The sequence below is a fragment of the Pinus tabuliformis genome, chromosome 3_2, assembly GCF_031772625.1.
Source record: "Pinus tabuliformis cultivar Carrire ecotype Pingquan chromosome 3_2, CPIR1, whole genome shotgun sequence".
Taxonomy (NCBI): Eukaryota; Viridiplantae; Streptophyta; class Pinopsida; order Pinales; family Pinaceae; genus Pinus; species Pinus tabuliformis.
In genome coordinates, this window is record NC_142302.1 from 1,155,164,715 (window position 1) to 1,155,191,027 (window position 26,313).

The following is a 26,313-nucleotide window of genomic DNA, read 5'->3' on the forward strand; positions in this document are numbered from 1 at the left end:
CAACCCAACATTCTCCCACTTGTTGTTTTCTTTCCACAAGAGGCCACAAGAGAGCTTAGTCATTTTTCCAGCCCTGAAATGGCCATTGTTTCTCTACACCAAGAGAAATTATCAAAGCTCACAGACTTTGTCAATGCATCTGTAGTATTCTTCAAAGTGTCCACCTTTACCAACAACACCTTTTTGTCTTCTATCATATCCCTCACAATGTGATACTAAACATCAATGTGCTTTGTCTTTGAATGATACGCGGGATTCTTTGCCAAGAAAATTGCACTTTGGCTGTCACAGTCTATCCTTATAGCTTCTTGTACTAACCCCATACTTGAACACAATATCTGGAACCAAACTACTTCCTTGCTTGCATGAGTGGCTGCCATGTATTCTTCCTTTGTAGTTGATAGTGCCACTATAAATTGTTTCTTACTCATCCAACTGACTGCACCTCCAAATAGGTTAAACACATACCCACTTGTAGATCTTCTTTAATCCAAAACTCTATCCCAGTCTGCATCAACAAAGCCATGAATATCCAACACTTTGTCCAATCTTGGTCTTCCTTGGTAGCACAAACCATAATCACTAGTGCCATGCAAATACCCGAAAACCTGCTTCACTGCTGTCTACTGCTCCTTCCTTGGTTTTGACATAAGCATGCTCAATACTCCCACTACATGTGCAATGTCTGGTCTAGTACAAACCATTTCATACATCAAGCTATCGACTACACTTGCATATGTAACACAGGACATGTCCTCTTCCTCTTCTTGTGTCTTGGGACATTGTCCAGCAGATAATCTCACACCTACAGGAATAGGAACCTTCATCGGTTTACTATCCTGCATATTAAACCTCTGTAGTATTATCTCGACATACTTCCTGATTGAAGGGAAAGTACCCCTAGGGTCCTTTGGGCTAAGACTCTACCAGACTGAAAATTGCTTATTCAAAGAAACACACACACAACCATCATTTTTACTTTTAAGCAAATTCTAATGTTTAGGGTACGTACCTAAGGTCCTACGTTCGAGAAGGCCTTTAGGGTCCAAACCCTTCTTGGAGTTCCCTTCTTCTTTCTTTAACCTGCAAGACAAACAAATCAAAGAACACAACAGTACATGTACAGATACTTATGTATAAACCATCTTTATGCTATAAAGTTAGTTATAAAAATCTTTAAGTAACCACTTGCATAAAAATTCAAGACAAGAATCTCATAAGCATAAAGAAAGATTGTTTCGGGAACAAAGACGTGTTTCTTTATATATAAAGGCAAATAAAGTACATATATCGGAAAGATATCACCTGAACACCTTCAGCAGGCTCCAAGCAAAGCTTCCTCCCGGATTCGTTCCAGCCTCAAGCCTCCAACAAGAGCTCCTTCCAAGTCCTACTCAATGATGATATCAAGGATGAATGATCACCAATACACATGGAAACAAGGGTTTCCTATGCAAAATGGGGGAAGTGCAGAAAGCACCAAGGACTTCAGACCTGGTCTAAGGGAAAAATCTCAGCATAATAATCTTGCTCTCTTCTCTCTCTCCCCTTGGCCTTCCCTTTGATGTCTTTTTATACCCTCTCCAAAGTAGTTTTTTAGTTAGGAGTTGGTTGGGAACAGTTGGGCCATGGGTAATAACAAGTGATCCAGCAGGTAAAACCCGCGATCTCCGCCTGAAAAAGAGGAATTTATTATTTTTTAAGTGTTTTAATAGATACACGCGGGTTGGGTATAACATACCCGCGTGTACATGCGTTTAACTCAGGGCAATGTCGCGTATAGGGAATAAAACACTGTTTTTTAAATTTTTGAACCAGGTCTGGAAGGAGGGGTTGCCCTAGGCCATGAGTGCAGCATCACAAACCATAAGAGTGAGATTTGGAGCTATAACAGATGCCCCCTAATGTATGAGGTCAGAAGGGGAACATGATGGCCGAAATATATTAAGTAAGTACAAGGAAAGGAACTCTGCCGAAAAACCGAGGAGGACTTCACCAGAATTCAGCCTGCCAAGCCACCGAAAGGAGATCAGAAAGAAACACTGTCTGAGGCGGGCATACCCATGCTCAGGAAAAGTAAATCATGTCCGCATATCAAGTACAAGCGGATCCACTAAGTATACAAGTATAAATGACTGGAAAATACATAATGGATCATCTGATCATAATGAGTAAGTACATGTCTGAATATCACATATAAGACTGTCAATGATGCTGAAAGATGCAACGGATCACTGAAATCAAAGACTGATCCCATAAGGTACCAACTGAACATGATGGAATAGGATGGTACTACACTGCAAACTCAGGTGCCAGCATATAGAATGTCGCCATGACTGACTGCAACATATAAAGTGGAGTGGTATCAACGAGCAGTAACAGGAGCAACTGTCAAGTGAACCAATGAATGCTGATACAACCTGAGGTCTTCACCGACCGCCGTGGTACATTTCTACATCATGGGAATAAATGATCTGAAGTCGACCATGTGAGAAATCGTTTGATTACCGGTCATTGATGTATACCATTAACAAACGCGAGACTACTCACCGATAATGATAATGAGCGTCAAGGTACCCAGTACAATCTAACAAGTGTGAATAGATGAGCTGAAGTCGAACACCTGTAAGAATCTATCAATCAGGAGACAATGATGGTTTCCCACTGTCGATAGCGAGGAATCTGCCACTAATGACTGCAAACCCCAAGGTACTGCCAAATGGACTCTAGATCTTTGCCCCAGAGCAATGAGTCGGAGTCGATAGGGAAAGATCCGCTAGAAGGAAGGCATTAAGGCATCCTTCATCAATCTAGCGCGAGTGTAACCCGTAGGCCAATAATGTGGAAGGAATCGGACGAAAAAAGATGTAGTAACCCAACCGAAGTACGTTTCCGGCGTACACAAGATGTGGCTAGCGCACGGTAGAAACCCTCTGAACCAACCAATAATGAAAGCCGACACAGAGGCGAGGTATCCACCAATAGGGTCAAATGGAAACCAAGGTACTGCACGAATCCCAATGTCTGATAATGTATGCTGATGTCGAACACAAGGGAAACCACTCAGTCAAAGACCCATGATACTGATCGATGCTGAGCACAAGGTGACCTATCAATAATGAAAATAGGGCCAGGGTGCGGCTCTAGGCCTGTCCTCAGAGCAATGTGTCGTCGTCGATAAGGACAAGACCCGCCAGCAAGAAGTCAATGGGGACCTTCTCAAACCGGCACGAGTAAAGGACCAATATAACTGATGTGATGATAGACATGACACTGACAACCAGGGATGGCCGACTGAAAAATGAGTCAAGAGACACTGCAGAAAGGCCGACTCAGGCTAACTTCCCTTGAACAAAAGCACGACTCAATGTGACTATGTGGCAGCATATGATGAATCTGTACAAGTTCGTCATGCAGGAGGCATGAACGAACCCTCCATATGATTGGAAGAGGTAACCAATCGGGGGAGAACTAACTCGATAACAAGGTTATGGCGTACCTAAGTCAAACTAAATCCCACCCATGCGGAGGAGACTTTGTTTTGAGTGCTTTGTTCAAGGGCGACACGACTGACTCTAGCTGCCAACAATAAATGGAAATAATGTCCCTGTTCCCGCTCTTTTTGGAATATTTAATTTTTTTGTCTTTTTCTGATAAGCCGGAAAAAGAATAAAAGAATGCTATGGTACAGTGGAAAGAACGAGTGTCGGTGAAACAGATGATCTAGTTCCTGGGAAAGGAACGTTCCTATGCTCAATGCAGGGAGGTGAAAAACTGGTCAGTGACACTCAGAGGTAAGTTCCTTCCACGGATCTGGGTATGTCAAGCTGCAGAAGTCAAGGGTATGCAAGGTTGATTTTGCAGATGTCATGGTCAAAAGTTGGCTTAAACACGAGTCCAAATGAAGCCGGCTATAGGCCAAAAGGTGCAAATAGTCAACATGCAATGCAGAAGTACAACTCAACACACATAGGAGCCTCTAGGGTATAAGGCCAGAACGAAGCGAAGAAGCACATAGGAATGAGTCTTCAACGCATAAGTCATGGCGGGACTACAGAGGACTCCCGAGCCTACTCAAAACGAAGCAGCATGGGCAACAAATGTCAGTGAGGTGCTAACTAGGATGCCCATGTAAAAGGATGGCTTTACCATCATGTCATGATTTAAAGAATCGGCGAGTGAAAATGGCTTACGAATCATAACATGATGGGGTCGACCCTACGGCAGATGTATCGGTCAAATGGAGGCTAGTATGCATAATGCAACGGAAAAATGGTGTCCCTAACCTATATGCCAGCGAGAACACGATACCTGCCATGACGGGTCAGCAGTCATGGAACCGTCTCGAACCGTCGAAAAATGTCCAAAATATCCTGAAAAACAACTCAATCTCGACATTCCAAGCTCCCAAGTTAAAAGTGACATGAAACCAAACAAAATAAAATTTTGAAAAAATTTTGCATTTTCAAAACTTATAAAAAGAAATTTTGGACTTACCATTTTCACCGTTTGACTTGGAGAGCAAAAATTGTGGAGCACAAGGAGCAAACTTCCCCGTGACTTATTCAACCGTTCAAACTTGCCGAAAACTTCCAGGTAAGCACTAAACTTGTCTTGCAATTGATTGTGATAGTTTTTAGGAAGTTTAATTAATGTTTCACCATTAGACTTTTGCAAAAAATTGCTCTGCGGCGTACACGCGGGTTGGCTGTATAGAAATCGCGTATACGACGGCCCTACACGCGACTGTATACAAGTGAACCCGCGTGTGCGCAGCAAACTAATTTTATACAAAAAACTAACGGATGAAAATGATTTTTTCTTCCAGGATGACTATCACATGGCGTGAAAGAGAGCACTCAGCTGTAGATAATGAAGTTATGAACAATGATGAGGCATTAGACGCCCTGCGGGGATGCAGATTGTTAAAATTCTTCAAGTTGCCAAATATGAAAGCAAACGTGCGTCTGCTCGAGAGACTCATTGATTATTGGGATGTCGAGGAAGAAGCTTTTGTGATTGATCAGATGCCACTCAGGGTAGAAGTGGAAGATATATATTTCATCACGGGCCTTTCCCGGAGGGGAGAGGTAGTACACTCCCAGGGCAGGACCCGGAATAGCCTCAGTGTAGACGACTATGTTCAAATTTACTGTCCATGTCATCGGAAGGTCGGGAGCTAGATTTCTATCCCAGACGTGGCGAGTTTGTCACTGCGGATAATCTTGTTCACCATAGCTCGAGTGAACGGATCATCCTCACTACATCAGGCATCACGGGTAAACATGAGCGTAGCAGTGGACTGTCTCACCACGGTGTTTGACTGGTGTACTCCTTTACTTGCCAATATGAAGGAACAGCTTGCTTCTATCAGGAGGGGACGGACCAAGAACTTTGGGTACGTAACTATTTTATGCACTTTCTTCTTTGAGAAGGTTCCCGCACTCCGCCCCAGGGTAGCAGTTCCCATCAGTAGTCCACGTGATCCACGCATGGGCCGGTGGGCTGACTTGATGAAACGTCTGGGGGGTGGGGAAGTGCCTAGGAATGCATTCGACGATGACTTTTTTGCTTGGTGGGAGCAACAGATCATCGCCATAGATGACTACCCCTATGCTAGGCTGGATTTCCGAGGAGATCCTGATCTAGTGTTACCACCGGATGCAGCATGGGGCGAGATTGGTAAGTTTTTTGATTTTTATGATTTTATGATTTTTTTGGATTCTTCAAATATAATGATAAATTTTGAAAAATATTTTTTGATGAGATTCAAATGACTAATATGATGATCATGTTCCAGACATTGGGCCTGTGTGACCAGATGGATTCCCGCGGCATGGACGGCGTGGCCGAGGAGCCGAAGAGGCGGCTGCAGATGCGGAAAGGACCCTCAACAACGTCCAGCGACACTTGGCGAGACTGAGCTACCAAGTACCGATGGCCGAGATAGAGGACCTTCCTCCAGATATGCAGCGTCATGTGGTTGGGATGCCACGTGACTGGGTTCGCGTCTTTTGGCGCGTGGCCAATGCTATAGTTACTTATTTAGCTGCTCATCCAGAGCCGAGGCGTTAGATATGCCTGACATGATTATGGGCATTTGAGTCCCAATTTTGTATATTTTTGGACACACATATGTACACTCGAGACGCTTTGCGATATATATATATATATATACAGTTTGACTTTTTGATGCATGATTTTATGATGATGAATGATTGATATGCCAGTCTAATGCTTGATTAGCGATAGAATCAGCTAACCAATTTTGAGATCTTGGAATGTGCAAATAATTAATGTAAATAAATGATCTTTGCAACAACCTCACCCTTAAATATTGGCGATATAATAATGGATCTCTAACCCGATAAATGTTATTTAACTGAGACACTATCAATTGAGAATCAAGATATACTACCAACGAGTCGATCCCATAAGAGATTGCCTCGGATAATAAATTGATAACAGCTGTATACTCGGCCATATTGTTTGAAGCAGGACCGATACACACGCCTCTCGATATCATCAACTGACCAGTTGGGTAATAAAGTACCCAAGCTGCGGAAGCAAGATTCCGAGTGTGCCGACTAGCACCATCGGCGAATCCAAAATAAACCAAATCATCCATCAGCACCTGCCAAGGCAGACCAAAAAGTGCTGATATCAGAAAACGCTCGACAATATATGTACAAATACACATAAAATACAAAGAAGCCATTGCCTGGTAAAACTAAGCAAAATACTTCTTTAAATAGAGCCCATTTCGGGGCTCCGCCAGCTTGTTTCCTTCGAAATCAATTAACTCATACGATCCTTTTTCTAAGACTCGTTTGATAATGAAAGGACCGTACCACATAGGCTTGAATTTGCCTGCCCCCAAGGCGTCCTTATCTTGGTCATAGACCAAGACAAGGTCACCTTCAGAAAAGACACGAGGACGGACAGACTTATCATACTGAGTTTTGACCCTTTTCTTATGGGCCTCATTCATCGTGGCAGCATCTCGACGCTGCTCATCGAGATGTTCCAGGTGAACTAGGTGCTCCTCAAGACTCAAAGTCTCAGGAAGAAGCTCGACAGCCAATTTCAGAGATGGAATTTCACATTCGACCGGAAAGATAGATTCCATCCCGTAAACTAACTGAAAAGGAGTAAAACCAGTAGCCGTTTTGACGGAGGTTCGGTATGCCCAAAGAGCCGGATATAACATAATGTGCCAATTGGATCGATTTTTATCGATTGTCTGTTGGAGTATTGTCTTAAGAGTTTTATTGACCGCCTCTACCTGTCCATTGGCCTGAGGATAGTAAGGGGATGAATGCTCCTGACGGAAACCTAATTTAAAAGCCAATTCGGACATTAGCTAATTTTGGAAATGACTGCCATGGTCAGTGACAATCTCTCTTGGGATACCGAATCTTGAGATAACTTGATTGAAAAGAAACAAAGCTGCCGTGTCACTGTCGTTCTTATAAGTAGGCATGGCCTCGGCCCACTTCGTGAAGTAGTCTAAAGCCACGATAATGTACTTGTGATTCGCCGCTGAAGGCGGATTACAAGTCGTAAAATCAATACCCCACTTAGTGAAGGGACCGACGGTGACAACGGGAAAAAGGGGAGCTGGATGCGCGCGCATCTTGCGAGTAAAAATTTGACACGGGTGACAGCGTTTGACCGCTTCCACACAGTCCTTAAAGAGTGAAGGCCAAAAGTAGCCGGCACGTAAGATGCGTTGGGCTGTAGCAAGCCCGGATAGATGACCACCACAAGCTCCACTGTGGCAATCATTAAGAACAGACTCCGCTTCCTCTAAGGTTAAACAACGTCGAAGAATTGAATCAACCCCTCGACGGTATAATGTGTCACCAATGATAACATAGTTTTTAGCCAGGTGACGTAACTTGCGACATTCATCCTTGGAGAAAGTAGAGGGAAACTTCGAAGTCTGGAGATAAACAATGATATCTCCATACCAAGGGTCTTGTGAAGAGATGAGGAATATATGCTCGTCGGGTAAACTTTCCTCATAAACAATATCCTCTCCACAAGGAAGCTCAGAAATTAGCTCCGCAAAAACCATAGATTTCTTAGACTTGGCGGACAAGAACTCGAGGTCGAATTCTTGTAAAATAACTATCCATCTATTATATTTGCCCCCAATCACTCGCCTACGAATGGATTGACCGCCGCTAGGACAAAAGTTTTGCGTAGCAAAATATAATGACGGAGCCTCTGGATAGCATGGACAGCTGCCAAGGCCAACTTCTCAACCAGAAAATAGCGAAGTTCAGGGCCTATTAAGCCTCGGCTCAAATAATAAATCACGTGCTCGACGAGAGCATCGTCTTCCTGAACTAGAACCATACCAATGGTAGATTCTGCTGCAGTGAGATATAAAAGGAGGTCTCTACCATAATCCGGTGGACTCAAAAGCGGGGCAGAGACTAATGCCTTTTTCAAAGCATCAAACGACCGCTGCGCAAAGTCGTCCCATACAAATGGAACTCCTTTCCGTAGCAAACGCATGAACCCTTTAGTGATCTCGGCGTAGTTTGCTATAAACCGTCTCAAGAAATTGGCCTTCCCTTGAAGACTTTGAAGTTGACGGATTCAGGACGGGGGAGGCAACTGAACTATTGCCTCAACCTTGAAGGGATCAACTCGAATCCCTTCATTGGACACTATAAACCCTAACAACCGACCGGATGTAACCACGAAAACGCACTTATTGGGATTCAACCGGATTTTATAGAAACGACATCGCTCAAAGACCAATCGAAGATGACTAGGGTGATCTGTTCTCTTTCGAGAACGAGCAGCGAGATCATCTAAGTATGCTTCGATGACATGTTTGATGTCGTGGAAAGCGTAGGACATGGCCCGCTGAAATGTGGCTCCAGCGTTTTTAAGACCAAAGGGCATCTTTCGATATGCAAAGGTACCCCAGGGACATATGAAGGCAGTCTTATGCTGATCCTCAGGACGAATAGAGATTTGATTATAACCTGAGAAACCATCCATAAAGGAGAAAATCTCATTACCCGCACACTCGTCGATAATCTGATCAATGAATGGCGTGGGGTAATTGTCTTTTGGACAAGCCTTGTTTAAGTCCCTAAAATCGATGCATACGCGGATTGTTCCTTGCTTTTTGTCCACAGGGACTGGATTTGAAACCCAATTCGTAAGAGGAATAGGGTATATAAAACCCGCCCTTAGCAGCTTCTCAACCTCAGCTTTGATAGCCGCTGCTTTCCTAGGGTTAACCGGCCGAAGCCTTTGACGAATCGGTTTTGCATTTTCGTACGTCTTGATCTCATGTTGGACGATAGAAGGATCAATGTCAGGCATTTCCTCATAAGACCAAGCAAATACATCCCGATATTCCTTGAATAGGTCGGTATAAATTTGAATTTCTTCAGGGGAACACTCAATTCCGATGAAGATATTCTCGACGATGTTAGGATCCTTAGAGATGTTTATAGGTATCGTTTTTGAGATTACCGACATATTACCTTCGGCACGTACGTGTGTTGGAGACAAAGGGTTTGACACCATACAAACATCACTATCAACGAGCTCGGAGAATTTAGATTCCACTTCCTGCAATGGAGGAAGAAAATATGAACGATGGTGTAAGTCTTCCCAAGGTCGATCTATACCCATCATTACTTCGAGGATTGCTTCTTCAAAAGGTAGAACCGAATCTAAGCAGTCCAAGGCAGAGTTAGAATCAAAGCTCCAAGCGGGGGCCACATGACCATCTAATTCCTCTTCGAAAAAAGGAGTAGAATGGTTATCTGCAGAGTCTACGATAGACTGATATCTAAGCTCAGCTGCAGATATAGGAAACGCCATTCCATTCACTTGTCCTTCAACTAATGTGGTCGTAGGTGAAGGCAAGGTCCAAGGGTCAGAAAAATAATGAGTTCGGAAGAACTCTTCTCGAGAAGACTCCTTGGATGATGAAATAGCATTGATTCTTGCAAAAGGAGAGGGAAGATCAAACGTACCCATCAATGAGGAATACATCCCTACTCCTAAATTCTCAGTCGGTGGGTGAGGGTTATCCACCAAAGGAACAGTAGAGTCGGAGGTTGCTTGAGGATCGATTGGAGAATAGTACAATTGATCAACCTTAACGATTTTCCCCTCATGAGGAAAGCAAATGACACGAAACAGAGTCGATACAACGGCTTCCATCTCGTACACCCAGTTCCTTCCTAATAGGAGATTATAATCTAGGTTAGCATCTACGACTTCCACTTCGATATTAACGACCTTCCCTCCAACACATATAGGAAAGGTCGGGATAATCCCATGCGGCTTGTGAGAATGGCCATCAAATGCAGTTAAGACGGTTGGTGAAGGAACGGCCGAAGGTGAACCAATAGCCTTCCAACATGACATGGACATGACACATGTGGAAGCTCCTTCATCAATAACGGTGCAAAAAATATTAATTTTCCGGTATGTTGACTTTACCTGAAAAGCCATATGATGAGGGAGTCTCTTTTTGACATTTGACATGTCAAAAGAGAGCACTAATGAGTTAGCTGGATCGACTGCTCCAATGGCAGAGAGTAAAGCACTTCTCTGAGACGGACACGATTGGAGAACTTCCAAAGCAGACATAGCACACGGGCTTTGAGCCAAATCCTCCACAATGGAGTAATTTTGGGCGGCCCTAGCATTAGGGTTAATCGTCGCGCGTTTGGCGGAACCTTTCGGTATCCTAGGCATAGTCTCAACAAGAGGTCACTCAATATGAAGGTCATTACTTCCGGGAACCGTTTTATCCTTAGATGTTTCGGCTTCACCATAATCACGTGACCGATTAGTCACGTTAACGTTTGAACCCATCATAAAAACATTTGAAGCTTTTTCCCCTTCCTGGTTGCCCCCTGAGGAGGTCCCAGGATTCGAATTCGCGCCAGCAAGAAGTTGCTGCCCCTGGGGAAATGGGTTAGTTAACACAGCTTGTGAGCTAGAAGTCCCTTGCTATCCTAACAAGCGCTGAGCGTCTTCAATTCTAGGGCAAAGATGAGTTAGATGGTCCCCACTGCATAACTTGCAGGGGAACTTAACTTTCTTTCTCGACTCAACTTTACCACCACCAGCGTTGTTGCCGGATTTATTTGCATCGGGCTTCCCATCCGAATTCTTCTTTTTACCACGTCCTTTCTTTTTCCCATTGGAATTTTGTTTTCCTTTGGGGTTATCAGATTGGACGGCGTTAATGGAAGAATTTTGGGAAGCTTGAGGATTAGACATTGTGACTTGGTTTTTAGGAGCAGTTTGTAATGACAACTGCTGCAATTGATTCAACAAGTTCACTGTAGTCGAGTCTACTGACCCCACAATACCATCCACGTGCGGACCTGGCTTTGGCTTAGCTAAATCAACCTTAGATCCAGGAGCATCTAGCAAGTACTTTTGGAGGATCCCAGACTGAGAGTAAATCAGTTCTAACTGCTGGGCCCTGAAAATGGCTTGCTCCTCAGAATAGACCCCAGACATGGAGACATCTTTGGAGATCTCAGGTTGCAAAGACTTCAAAAACCACTCTAGACGGTACTCCAGAGGGATTTCGGCTTTGGTGAGCCTCTTTCTCCGTCTCCATTCCTGAATGTGATCAGAAATGTGGGTTGCATTATCCTGACGAAAGGTAGCCAGAAGTTCAGTTCCGGCATCATAGCGGACAGGCAACTGGAAGTGATTCAAGAAGATATTAGCTAAGTCTGCGAATGATGTAAAGCTGCCCCCTGGCAACTCTATATACCATTTAGCCGCATTACCAGTCAAAGTGTGCTGAAAGAGTCTCAACCTAATCGAATCCTCGATGAGGGAGTTGGATGAGCACCACAAATGGAATGTGGTTACATGATCGCCCGGATCTTCACAACTCTTCCCTTCGAATTTTGGAATGTCCAAAGGGAGTTTGGTTGGGACCGGAGGCCAGGCCGGATTGTATCTGATAGGGTCGTTTGTTAGCTTAGTGAGATCTGGCAAGTTTAACGTTGCCAGAAACGGAAGCCTAGGAGGACCTAGGGGATTCCACCCGGACTGGGCAGAACTCCCAAAGTTCTGAAAAGATTGTCCTGGGATTTGGGAGGCACCAGGCTGCCCGAAGTGACTAGTAGAACCGGCTGAACCAAAAGGCAAGCCTTGTGGTCCAGCAAAATTCGGAGTTTGACCAACTCCTACCGTATAACCTCCATAGCCTGCAAAGTTTCCTCCTAAAGAATGGTAAGGGGTTGATAACCCCTGATATGGGTTCCAAGCCGAAGCAAGGGGAGGAATGCTTTGAAACATGCTAACCGTGGAATACGGCCTACTTCCTTGTTGGCCGATAAATGGATTCGCAGTTCCTGTGCTACTAACCCCAGGGTTATTCCAACCTTGGAAAGGATTGCTGCTTTGTCCTATTGAAGAAAAAGGCATGGATCCTACCGTTGGGTTGGAATGTGGGATATGACCACTTCCAAAAGGAAAACCCTGGAATGAAGCCGATCCGCCCATCATGGACGTAGCGGCATTGAACGGAACCGATGGAATACCCTGTGATTGGGTGCCAAAAAGGAAGGAACCAGTACTAAAAGCATTGGTTTGGGCATTTCCACTCGTGGACGGAATGGAGGTAGACCCTACCAAAGATGTGCTAGCAAACGATCCGAACAAGGAAGCGGAGGGAATGGAAATGGTTCCTCCCCCCTGCACCGATGTTGGGGTTTGCATAGTCGCAGCACTCGTAGAAGCCATGCTTCCAGTAGTGATCATAAATGGTAAGCGCGTAGCGTAACCTGGACTCGCTGGTCTATGCGACGGAGTCCCAACGTATTGCAATACGTCCGGATAACTAGATGGTAGTGGAGAATTTGGAATCACTAATGATTCTGAAAGTTCTTCTACCTCTACGTTATTCTCCGCTTGAAAGCGAACTCGAGAAGGGACTGGAGTGTCCCTCTCTTGCTCAGAAGTGCCAGGCCTTGCTTGGCCACTAATATCCCCGAGAGGAGGATCAATCCCCGATGCGTCAACCGGCGTGGGACGGGCCCTACCGGTAGTATCCCCTTTGCGCCTTCTAGGAGAAGGCTCTAAACTAGGTGGCGAGAGACCACGAAGTCTTCGAGACCGTCTTGGAGACCGGTCAGCCACTTTGAATTTTTTGTTATGATCTAACTATAGACTCAAAAAATTAAAAGCTAAGCCGACTAGGAGCACAGAGCACACACTATAAAGTTCCTAAAGATACAGCTAGTCAAACAACTTTCAAGTATTTCCGCTCCAGGTGATTAGGACCGGACACCAAAATACGAGAAAGTGAATCAAAGGGCCTTCCGAAGATAGTCTGGGATGATGAGGGCCCAGTCCTATCAGCGAAGGTATCAGAGGAAGTTACGTTGACCTCCTAACAACAGCCTGCGCCGGTGCAAGCCCCCAAGCTTCGCAAGGGTGCCCTCCAGTAGTACTGTCGAGAGTGATACAACGTCAACCTCAGGTGCCACGGGATTCCCCTCCGCAACCACCTATGCAGATCCCTAGGAGAGGCAACTATGGGTACCAACTCGTCGCAGAAGCCAGGCGGAACAGTCGTGAGGTAAGTTCGGACAAGTAGGAGAGGGGGTATCTCTCTTCCCTATCTTCACAGACCCTCGTGCTTAACTCCCAGATCTGGAGCTTTCCTGGTCTTCCTAACACTATTTGATTTACTCTCGTTAATCAGACTCTTATGTTTGACGTTTTATGTGGCCTTGGAGAGTTAACTCTCCACTCGCCTATTCCAAGGCCCTAAAATCCTAGACTTGTTGGTGTAAGAACTAAAACAAAAAGTTCTAGTGGATTTTAATTAAGCGCTTGATTTTATTAGGCTGTTCTTTAAGTCACAAGGTAATGGAGATGAAACTTGTGGTGTTTTTATGGACGCAAAAGAAATTAATAAAACTTAGCTACATGCACATGCACTTTTGTTTTCGATGAAGAGCAATTTCTATGAGGTTCAGAGGTACTTGTAATATAAACAAATTTTCTTTTTCTTTTCAGACTCCACACTCACAAAAACTAACAAAACTAAATATGCCTAAAAAGAGATTCAAATCTTACCCTAATGCAAGAACTATATGTGGATGCAAGATTCAAAGACTACTCTAAAAACAAAGAAGGAAAGTTGCTGCTTTACCAAAATTTGTCTTGCCACTAAAATGCTTAGATAGAAGATGATGTGTTACCAATCATTTCGTCCAAACAATAAAAACAAGTTCTAAGATAAAAACAAAGCACTTTCACTTCGCAAAAAAGGAAATCAAATGAGAAGCAAGTTTAAGAAAGCGAAACTCAAAAACTTTCAAAAGATTTTCTTTCAATCAAACCAAAAAGTCTTTTTCAAAGGAAAGCTCTCAAAAATACCGACACCAATGATTGATAAATGGGCAACCAAACACTTTTGTGAATCGACCCTTTCAAATGATGAAAACTCAACAAAAATAAATGTGTTTGAAATCGCTTTTGACTATCAAAAGCAGCAATGAAAGTCCCAAAAGATCAAAAGACAAGTTTCAAGAAAATGATAACAAACAACTTTTCCCGAAACGAAGGAGCAAATGGTCATAAAAATGATTTCGTTAAGCAAACAAAAAGTGTCATGAAAGAAAAAATGGACACAAAGGTTGAACCCAATCTTCCCACTCTACCGAAACAGAGCAATCAAGATTCTTAAACAGAAATCTTGTGTGTCAAAAATCAATGACGCTTGCAATCAACAAAAACAAGACTAATACTCCTTATGACTAGAGAGAGTTCAGAACAAGATGCCCCCTGTCAAACAGAGAACTGTTACTGGAAAAGTGACTGCTTGACACTGACCCAAACCACCAGACAAATATTCAGCAAAAAAGAAAATTTATAAATCTTGAAATTTATGTGATATACGCGCCTGCAATTAAGTGCAGAATGCGTGTATACACGACTGTAACTAAGGAAACCTGCGTATACGCGGGTTCACTTAGTGCAACTTGCGTATATACGCTTCTGTAATCCAGGAAAAGAGCGTATCTGAAGTCTTTCAAGAAAAACAAAAAAACACAGACTGAAAAACTGGAAAAGCTTGGAGTTCAAGAAAAGATCAGACAGTCAGAGCCAACAAACAGAGGGGCTGAGCCTTGATTGGCTTGAAGACTACCCAAACTAGGAACAACAAGAGTGTTGTCCCCAGTGGAGTCGCCAATTTTGATTGAAGGGAAAGTACCCCTAGGGTCCTTTGGGCTAAGACTCTACTAGACTGAAAATTGCTTATTCAAAGAAACACACACACAGCCATCATTTTTACTTTTAAGCAAATTCTAATGTTTAGGGTACGTACCTAAGGTCCTAAGTTCGAGAAGGCCTTTAGGGTCCAAACCCTTCTTGGAGTTCCCTTCTTCTTTCTTTAACCTGCAAGACAAACAAATCAAAGAACACAACAGTACATGTACAGATACTTATGTATAAACCATCTTTATGCTATAAAGTTAGTTATAAAAATCTTTAAGTAACCACTTGCATAAAAATTCAAGACAAGAATCTCATAAGCATAAAGAAAGATTGTTTCGGGAACAAAGACGTGTTTCTTTATATATAAAGGCAAATAAAGTACATATATCGGAAAGATATCACCTGAACACCTTCAGCAGGCTCCAAGCAAAGCTTCCTCCCGGATTCGTTCCAGCCTCAAGCCTCCAACAAGAGCTCCTTCCAAGTCCTACTCAATGATGATATCAAGGATGAATGATCACCAATACACATGGAAACAAGGGTTTCCTATGCAAAATGGGGGAAGTGCAGAAAGCACCAAGGACTTCAGACCTAGTCTAAGGGAAAAATCTCAGCATAATAATCTTGCTCTCTTCTCTCTCTCCCCTTGGCCTTCCCTTTGATGTCTTTTTATACCCTCTCCAAAGTAGTTTTTTAGTTAGGAGTTGGTTGGGAACAGTTGGGCCACGGGCAATAACAGGTGATCCAGCAGGTAAAACCCGCGATCTCCGCCCGAAAAAGAGGAATTTATTATTTTTTAAGTGTTTTAATAGATACACGCGGGTTGGGTATAACAGACCCGCGTGTACACGCGTTTAACTCAGGGCAATGTCGCGTATAGGGAATAAAACACTGTTTTTTAAATTTTTGGACCAGGTCTGGAAGGAGGGGTTGCCCTAGGCCATGAGTGCAGCATCACAAACCATAAGAGTGAGATTTGGAGCTATAACACTTCCTTTGGTTTAACCAGAGCTTCCTCTTTGTACGATCTCTTTTAATTTCCATGCCCAAAATATAGTTTGCAACACCAAGATATTTCATGTCAAATTTGGAGGACAATTGGGTCTTCAAATCCTGGATAAGCCAAGTCCCCATATAAATGTATCAAATTTCTGATACCGCATCCTTGGTGACTGTTTTAACCCATATAGAGACTTATTTAACTTACACACCAGTTCTTTCTTACCCTTCACTGTAAAGCCTTTAGGTTGCTTCATGTAGATCTCCTCTTCCAGATCCCCATGAAGAAATTTTGTCTTCACATCCATCTGTTCTACCTCAAAATCGAAAGCAGTAGTAACAGATAAAAGTAATCTAATAGAACTTACCTTGGAAACAGGAGAAAAAATATCACCAAAATCAATTCCCAGCACCTGGGAATAACCTTTTGCTACCAATCGAACTTTGTATTTCTCCACTTTTCCTTTTACATTTGTCTTCTTTTTGAACAACCATTTGCTGCTAATGGGTTTCCTTCTAGCTGGCAACTCCACCAGATCCTAAGCCTTATTTTTGTGCAAAGATGCCATTTCATCAACCATGGCCTCTTTCCAGTGTTTTCCATCCTATGAATCCACTGCTTCCTTCACAGTTCTGGGATCATCATCAGTAACAGACAAAGAAAAATTTGAATAGAAAGTAGATGGACTATACCTTTTTGGCTGCCTTCTTTCTCGAACTGATCTTCTCATAGCCGGAGTTTGTGGCTCTTCATCTTCTGATTCCTCCTTTGCTGTAGAGTCTGATTCTTCCTCCTTTAGCTCAAACTCTATCTTCTCAGGTTCCTTTGGTTGGACTTCATGTTTAATAACATCTTTTACCTCTCTGAACACCACATCTCGGCTGTACACAACCTTTTGTGTGATTGGGTTCCAAAGCTTATAACCCTTTAAATCATCCTTATATCCAATAAAGATGCACTTTTCAGATTTACTATCCAACTTGGTTTGTTTCTCCTTTGGAATATGTATATATGCATCACATCACAGATGTGAAAGAGAGGGTTTCTTACCAGCCCATACCTCTTGTGGAGTATTATCCTCCAACGCTAACAAAGGTGACCTATTGACTAGGTAACATGCAGTATCCACCGCCTCTGCCCAGAATTCTTGTCCTAACCTGGCACCACTGATCATGCTTCTTGCCCTTTCCATCAATGTCTTGTTCATTCTTTCTACAACTCCATTTTGCTGAGGTGTATATGGAGTAGTCTTCTTCTGTGCTATACCACACTTCTTGAAGAATTCTTCAAATTCCTTACTGCAAAACTCTCCACCATTATTTGTCCTCAGCACCTTTATCTTCTTCTCTGTCTGGTTTTCCACTAGAGCCTTAAATTCTTTAAACCTGTCAAAGACTTCAGATTTCTTCTTAAGGAAATATATCCATGTATTCCTTGAGAAGTCATCTATAAATGATACATAATACGTATACTTACCTAGTGATGGAACCTTCACAGGTCCAAACACATCACTGTGTACAAGCTCTAATATATGTTTCGCCCTCTTACCACCAGAGGGGAAACTCCCCTGATTCTACTTCCCATATACGCAATTTTCACAGAAATCAAAATCCAGAGAGCTATTACTCATACTTTCTACCATACCTTTACCATGAAGTATTCAAAGGCCCTTCTCTCCAATATGTCCAAGCCTTTGATGCCACAACATGGTATTCCCTCCAGAGACCACTAGATTTTCTACTCCACTTTCAAGAACCATATAACTATTGCACCCATCAATAACAGTGCTACCTTGCAGCTTGTATAGAGTTCCAATCCGAACTCCCCGCATCAATACTAGTGCTCCCCGAACCATTTTGTAGGTATCCTTCTCAAACATTGTTTTTACACCTGCATCATCCAACTTGCTTACAAAAATCAGATTTCTGGCTAATGCAGAAATATATAGAACACCTGGAAGCGTTCTAACCCTTCCACCTTGCAACTTCAACTTTACTTTTCCATGACCAATGATTCTAGCCTTCCTGTCATCCCCCAAGAAGACATCACCACCATCATATTTCTCATACTCGCAAAACCACTCTCTATGGGGAGTGAAGTGAAAGGATGCACCTGAGTCAATCAACCATGCCTCATGATCTACATGTGTACTTGAAGAAGCCAAGTACACATCCCCACCTTCATCTGAGGTGGTTTTCGCCTCTGCAGAAGAAGACTCATCAGATCCCCTTCCTTTGTCAGGAGCTTTAGATTTACTGTCCCTTTTGAAGTGGCCTTCCTTTCCACATTTCCAGCACACCACCTTTATAGGTTTTCCTTGAGATTTAGATCTCCCTCTAGATTTAGATCTCCCACTCGATGACTTATTTTTGTTTTTGTTCTGGGACCATCCTTGTATAGACAAGGCATCACCATTTTGGCTCTCCATATTTTTCCATCTCATCTCCTCTGTCAGCAAGGTTGAGACTATTTCATCAAACTGCAAGGCCAAAATCCAAGGATGGTCCCAGAAGGGGGTGCTCCGCCCCCCATCTAACCCCCCGGTTAACTACGTGGGCTAGTCATGGAAAGAATATAACACAACCCAACAAATTTTCCCTTACGTTTTGGAGTTCCATAATGGTTTGCTGATCCTCTAATTGTTTGTTCTTCTACTCCAGATAGTTGATTATCAACTTGGCTCTTTCCAGGTTGAGAGACAAGTCATAAATGTCATCTTGCTACTCCCGAATGATCTCCTTGAGCTTTGAGCTCAAATCAGTGTCATCATCCTGAATGAGAATGAAATCTACCTCTTGACCTTCTGAAGGTCCCTCATCATGTAATGGTTGCTTACCCTTGTCCTGTACCTGCTCTACTGTTGGAGGAAACGAGACCCCTTCCACCCCGGGTGGAGATAATACTCGTTTTGCTGCTGCAAACAATCTTCTAGTGCCCTTTTGGTAAGTGACAAACACTAGCACACTAGTGGTTTGTGTCTCATGCACCTCTTGCTGATGTGAAGGCTCTCCTGCCTCATGAAAAACTGATGGGGGCACTTGAGGACCAGTAAAGACCTCATGTGAAATGAAATCCTCCCATGAAACATTCAGTAAACTGAGCTGATGCAAAACCACAATTTTGATTAGTGCAAAGTGATAGATGTTGTTATACTGCTGATGAGGAGGCTTCCTTTGCACCAATGTCGTCATCTTCTTAATATTCCAGCAAATGAAATAGGGGGGTTCATCATCCTCACCCTAGTGAAATGCATCAACAATCTGATATGATAGGTGTATAAGCGAGAAAATTTTCCCTCACAGCTGAAATATTTGATTATGAGTTTCATAAGGGGAACATATGTGTCCTGTAGGTACCTGAAAGGGAAGACCCTACTGACATGCCTCTGAAAAACAGCCTTTATATAAGGCTCATAATGATCTCTGTCCACTAGCTGCCCCTTATTCCACTGCTCACCTACATTTGGAATACCAGTTGCTTGAGCTATAGTCTCAGGTGTCAAAGTGAATGTCACACCTACCAAATTGACTTGGCCATTGTGAAGATGGAGCAAAAACAGTCTAGCTAGCTCATGGTGGTATTTGACTCTTTCCACCATCTCACAAAATTGATAACAAGATTGTTGTTGGAAGCATGTGATAGCAAGAGGGCAAGCTAACAGCTCAGAAAGTGAAGTAGGCTCCTCCTGGTTATGTTTTCCACTCTTGTGAGGTCTCCTTGGTGCATGAATTTCTTTTGAGGAGTCACTGACTGTTTCCTCATTTTTGTCATAAGAAGAATCTGACTCCATGTTTTCCAATTCTTGAGTTTTCTTAGATGAGTATGAAGAGATTTTATATTGACAATAGTTATTTGCTGCTGAAAGATAAGGATTGATGATAAGGACTGTGAAGGGATTGTATATGAGGGGTTGGGGATGCTGCTGGTTGAGTTTTTGGGGAATAGAAGGGTTTAGGGAATAATATTTATGGTTTAGGGTTGTTGATTATGGTTTGGGATAAGTGAAGGTAGGGATTAGGGTTAGTAGTTTTAGGGATATGAGGAATAGGGAATAGGTAAGTATGAATGAAAAGGGAGGGAGAAAATAGGTGAATGAAATGTAGTGAGGGAGTGAAAATGGTAGGGGTAGGATTTAGCAGCAAAAAATAGTGATTTGTAAACCCTAGGCAGTTTTCTCAACAAACTATGCAAGGAGCTAGGGTTTAAATTTTTCCCTATTGAATCACCATAAATACTGAAGCAAACTCATGCATTGGGCATATGGGAGTGTTGACTTACTTGTGCAATGAGGAATTTACGATTTTGAGAGCTTTGGAGGAAGATTTGAATGATTTCAGGCCTTGAAGATTGGTGTGCCATGCCCACTCATAGGTGCACCATGCCTCTCTCGTACATCACGCTAGTTATAAATTTGAATGCAAACAGTGCTCTATGTGCGCCGCACAGGCCAGGTGCGCCGCGCCTGCAATTTTCATTGTTTTGGTACAAAATCGCTCCCTTGGCTACGAAAACAAAAATTTCACTTACTCTCTTCTCCTTTTGACACAAATGAACCTCTTTGACATGAAAAATACTTTATATACCAATGGTTTTAATTTTTGACTTATGAAAACCCTCTTTGCTAATGTTTGATTTTCACTTGTTTTTGTAAACTCTGTTTTGGGCAGTTTGTCTTACTTTTTGGCTTTGATGGACTAAATGCTTTGAAATTTTGTTTCTTTTATAGGCACTAGAGTGGCAGAGGCTTGGCAAGGTGACCAGGGCTGCCTCTTGAAGTTATTACATATAGAAAAATAAAATTACATGAGATTTATACATAAAACATAAAAATCTTTGTTTTTCCTCAAAACAGGTTTTTGAAGAGAAATCAATCACTGAGCATGTGATTATTGAAATTATTGTTTCTGAGACTTTATTTGACCTCCTCATGCACCTGTTGACCATTATTGAGTGTTTTCAAGACCTTATTGACGAAACCCTAGACCTAATGAGACCTAAAACCCTAAAAATGACTTTTGTAGATTTAAGGACAAAAAAGACTGCAAATGACCTAAATGTATGAAAATGGGCCAGCAGGTAAATAACATGAGGGAAAATTTTATAATATGCCACCACCATCAGATGATCCATGACCCTAATGGAATGCAGCTGATCAGATTAGACACCTAACATGTAATGCAACAAGAGAATTTGATCACTTATGGAGGGATGAAGATATTGACACTAACAGGGAGTAAGATGGTTCCTATACCTCAGATTCAGAAGAAGAATTGTAGAACTGGCAGAACATATTACATGAAGTGTCTACAAGGTGATGTGCAAGGATCACCAAAGTAGTGTGCTACATGACAGATAAGGTACATGATTTACCTTTATATGATGGTATGGGTTATGTAACTACTTTCTTTAAAGATTATGAAAGACAAGCACTAGAATGTTAGAGACTGTTAGCATTGGATCAAGCGTTAAGGGCTACACCTTCTATATGGTGGGGTTCGCATAAGAAGAATATAGGAGATTAGAAGAAATATAGAAGTTTGATGTGGGTAAGATTTGGAAAAGTAGAAACAGAGCTTGTAGATAAGTATGATGGCTAGAATGATCCTGTATTTGATATATTGATGGAAAAGCAAGAATTCATGGAGGTGAGGTGAAGCTTTATGGACAATGAGGCCTCAACCTCTACTACCTAGTTGACTCAGAAGGATAACCACGAAATAATACTGATTATGACACATGAGGTGGATCCAAATGTTTTGAAGTCTTTCCTATAGACCTGTATGAAGCTTTTGAGGAAGTAGAAGGCTATGGAGGGATTATAGGAAGTAATCGACTCTTGTACTTCTAGGGAGATACCATAGAGGGAGATGTGTGTAGTGAATGATCTACATAGACACAAAAATATAACATGGAAATAAATGAGGCTTACAACGCAGATTTGAGAGAGTATGACATGGATCATGTTATCTTAGATCTGGGATCTTATGCCAATGTCTTGCCAAGGCAGACTTGGGAATCGTTGGGTAAGCTAAAGTTGCAATGGTGTATTATTCAGCTGAAGATGGAAAGTCAACAGAAAATATTACCACTAGGAAGGTTGTCTAATGTCATAGTGGACATCGACGAAGTGCATATTACCACTAACTTTGAAGTGATTAAGATAGTAGATGATAGTAATCCTTACCCCGCGTTGCTTAGATTGGATTGGTCATTTGAAAACATGTCCATAATTAATCTGAAGAAAAGTCAAATGATATTCGAAAACAATAATATGAGGGTTACTTTCCATTAGATCCATCAGAAGGGATGAGGTATATAGAGCCTATCAAAGAGGAATATAGCATAGATGATGTTGATAATATTTATCAGATCACAACGAAGGAAGAAGAATGGATCAATCCCACTTCATATGGAAATATGAATTGGGAGTAAGATGGTTCCTGTACCTTAGATTCAGAAGAAGAATTGTAGAACTAGCAGAACAGATTACATGAAGTGTCTACAAGGCGATGTGTAAGGATCACCAAAGTAGTGCGCTGCATGACAAATAAGGTACATGATTTACCTTTATATGATGGTATGGGTGATGTAACTACTTTCTTTAAATATTATGAAATACAAGCACCAAAATGTTAGAGACTGTTAGCATTGGATCAAGCGTTGAGGGCTACACCTTCTATATGGTGGGGTATGCATAAGAAGAATATATGGATTGGCAGAAATGTAGAATTTTGATGTGGGTAAGATTTTGAAAAGTAGAAACAGAGCTTGTAGACAAGTATGATGGCTAGAATGATCCTAGAGAACATATACAACTTTGTATGGTAGCTTGGAGAGAAATTCCATGAGAAGAATGGGTGCATGGTTTCATCCATACCTTGGAAACGATATCACATAACTAGTATTTGGAAACTAAAATTCGACATGGCCCTACTAGCTGGGCAGAAATGGTGGATGGATTTGTGATGACATTCAAATTTGATTATGACTGTCCACATATAGATGCGGCGCTAAATATAGCTAAGAAGAATATTTTTGAATATGAAGTTCCAGTTATTTGGCAACCTAATGGGGCTGCACAGATCCGAAATGTGGTGGAATGTTGTAACCTCACTGCAGAAGGGGACGAAGATCCTCACAACATTGATATCAAAGAGTAAGAAGGAAATTGTGAAGTGAATGGACCTAAGATAGAGATGCTAGATATAACATAACCACTAAAAATGAAGAAAGTAAATATAGGGATAGAAGTTGAACCAAAGTATGTGACCATGGGAGATTACTGAGATGACGACATTGTCAATAAGATAATAGATTTATTGCATGAATACGAGGAAATGTTTCCCTCTAAATTTTTAGATATGAAAGGCATCCTAGGGGATTTCAGAGTTATGAGGATTCCTTTGAAGACTGATGCGAAGCATGTTAAGCAGAGGCCTTATAGATTGAATCCAAAATATAAGGAAAAGGTAAAATAAGAATTGGACAAAATGTTATCCACGGGGACAATTGAACCTATCGAAGAGTCTCAATGGGTAAGTCCCATGGTAGTTCAGGAGAAGAAGGTGAAAGGGTAAATTAGAATATGTGTGGACTTGATAAAGTTAAATGATGCATCCCTGCATGACCCTTTTCGCACCCCATTTACAAACAAAGTGTTGGATAATGTAGAAGGACAATAGGCTTACTCTTTTACAGATGGCTTCTCAGGGTATCACCAGATCAAAATTGCACCAGAAGACAGACATAAGACAACGTTTGCCACATAATAGGGGTCCTATCAGTACACAATGATACCTTTTGGGTTGAAGAACATACCTGCCATTTTTTCCAGAGTTGTAATTGCAACTTTCAAAGAATACATACACAAATTTCTGGAAGTTTATTTCGACGATTGCACAATATTTGGGCTATTAAAGAAGCATGCCGTGAGCTTGAGGTTGATGATGGATACATTTAAGCAGTATCAAATATTGTTGAACATAAAGAAGTTCATATTTTTTGCACCATTTGGAATATTGTTGGGACATGTGGTTTGTAAACAAGGCTTGATGGTAGATCCGACAAAGATCATAGTCATTGTGAACCTACCAGCACCAAAAACAGTAAGAAAAATGCATACTACGCTAGGACACACTGGTTAATACAATAAGTTTATAAAATGATATGTGTAGATAACTGTGCCAATGGAAAAGTTGCTAAATAAGGATGTGACCTTCCAGTGGGATGAAGAATATTAGAAGAGCTTGGATGCATTGAAAGAAAAAATGGTAACTACACCAATTCTAGTTTTTCCGGACTGGAAGAAAGAATTTCATGTGCATGTTGATGCATATTGCATAGCTTTAGGAGTAGTACTAATGTAGTTGGGAGCAGGGGATATTGATCATCCCACTGCATTTGCAAGCAGGAATCTCTCTTAGGCAAAAAAGAATTACAAGATGACAAAAAGGGAGGGATTAGCTATGGTGTATGCACTACAAAAGTTCAGACATTACTTGTTGGGAGGACACTTTAAGATGTTCACAGATCACTCCATGCTGAAATATTTGGTAAATATACCTGTCTTAGGAGGAAAGACTTGTCAATGGTTGTTATTATTCCAAGAATATGACTTCGAAGTTATAGTGAAGTCATGAAGATTGAATGCTATGCTGGATCATCTATCTAGGATAGAAACAGGTGAAGAACTTACAAGTCTTGAAGATCACCTAACCGATGCACAATTGTTTGAAATTACAGTCATAGATGGTCACTTCATGGATATTATTCATTTTTTTTCCACGAGAATGGTGTCTTCAAAGTACACTACAAAGCAAAAGAAGGAATTGGTGGTTCAAGCAGCAGGAGGGACCTCAGCAGGTCCACGAAAGTGAAGAAGAAGTTGAGTTTCACAGGAAGGAGAAGTAGGATGTGGAGACTCCCTTTGTGCTCCCAACGTACATGCCATTGATAAAACCAGGTGCATAGCTTGTTAAGGAGACAAATGAAGGGAAATTTTCTACTTATATGTCGTTGTTTCCAAAAGAGGTGCCTTTTGAAGGAGAAGTGTTGGGGAATATTCCTGAACTCAAATTGGAATACAGTGATTTCAATGACAGAAGCACATTCGCGCATTTTGAGCCTAGTAGGTACCTAAAGAAATTCCAATATTTGAAGAGCGGAGTTATAAGATTGGAGCCACAACAACGAGTTACAGGAGTGCAGAGAGTAGGACCTTTTAACATGCTAAATGTGCCACACTTCGGTTGAAGCCCATTCAGTACAATCTATGTGTAATAGATCCTCGTACTAGTGCATAATGATTTCATTTGGTTAGGGACGAGGATCTTGATTGATGAGATTCTCATAATAAAAATAACAATGTTTCCATATCAAGGAAAGGACCCTGCATATGAATTCATGGGTAAAAAGAAAAGACAAGGAGATGGCCCAGATGATGAAAGAAAAGTTTAGCTCAGTAAAGAAATACCATAGGTAGAAGATAAAATCCATCGAGGATCAAATTGTGTGCTTTTCTGCACATATCTTAGTGGGGAAAATCATGAGGAAGTGTAGGGCCAATGAAATGTCTGTAGCAATAGTGTCATTACCAAAAACGTGTAGCCCAGGGGTCCAATTCAACTAGCCTTCCTATCTATGTAAGGAGTTTTTAACAGATTGCAGGGAAGCACAGGAAGAAGGCAAGGCCTTCCATTATGCTTGGTTCTTAATTCTTATTGCACTTATTGCATGGAAGGAACCCGAAGATTCTCAATTTATGACTATTGAGGTGGATGTATGCGAAGCAGTGAGGTATTCTTCACTATGGTTTACAAAGGAGCCTATGTGTGCAACAAAGAACAAGATGTTCTTTGTAGTCATGGTGATGGATTTGCATATGGTGGTGAATCATATCCCAGACTGTCACCGAGCCTGTACAAACAATATTGTCATATAGCAGAGTTTAAGGTAGACTTTCACAGGGTGTATGTGAAAGAAATGAAGGAACCAACAAAGACATGGCATCCATTGCCATACTTGGTAATGGAATATGATCTCCTCATGGTAGTGCAGGATTGGCT

General features: G+C 41.9%; 1 pseudogene; it reads right to left on the reverse strand.

The window, feature by feature from the left end:
• The window catches only part of LOC149184817 (magnesium-chelatase subunit ChlH, chloroplastic-like), an 85,868-nt pseudogene extending 61,794 nt beyond the window's left edge, over positions 1 to 24,074 (reverse strand).
• Positions 24,075 to 26,313: the final 2,239 nt, after the last annotated feature.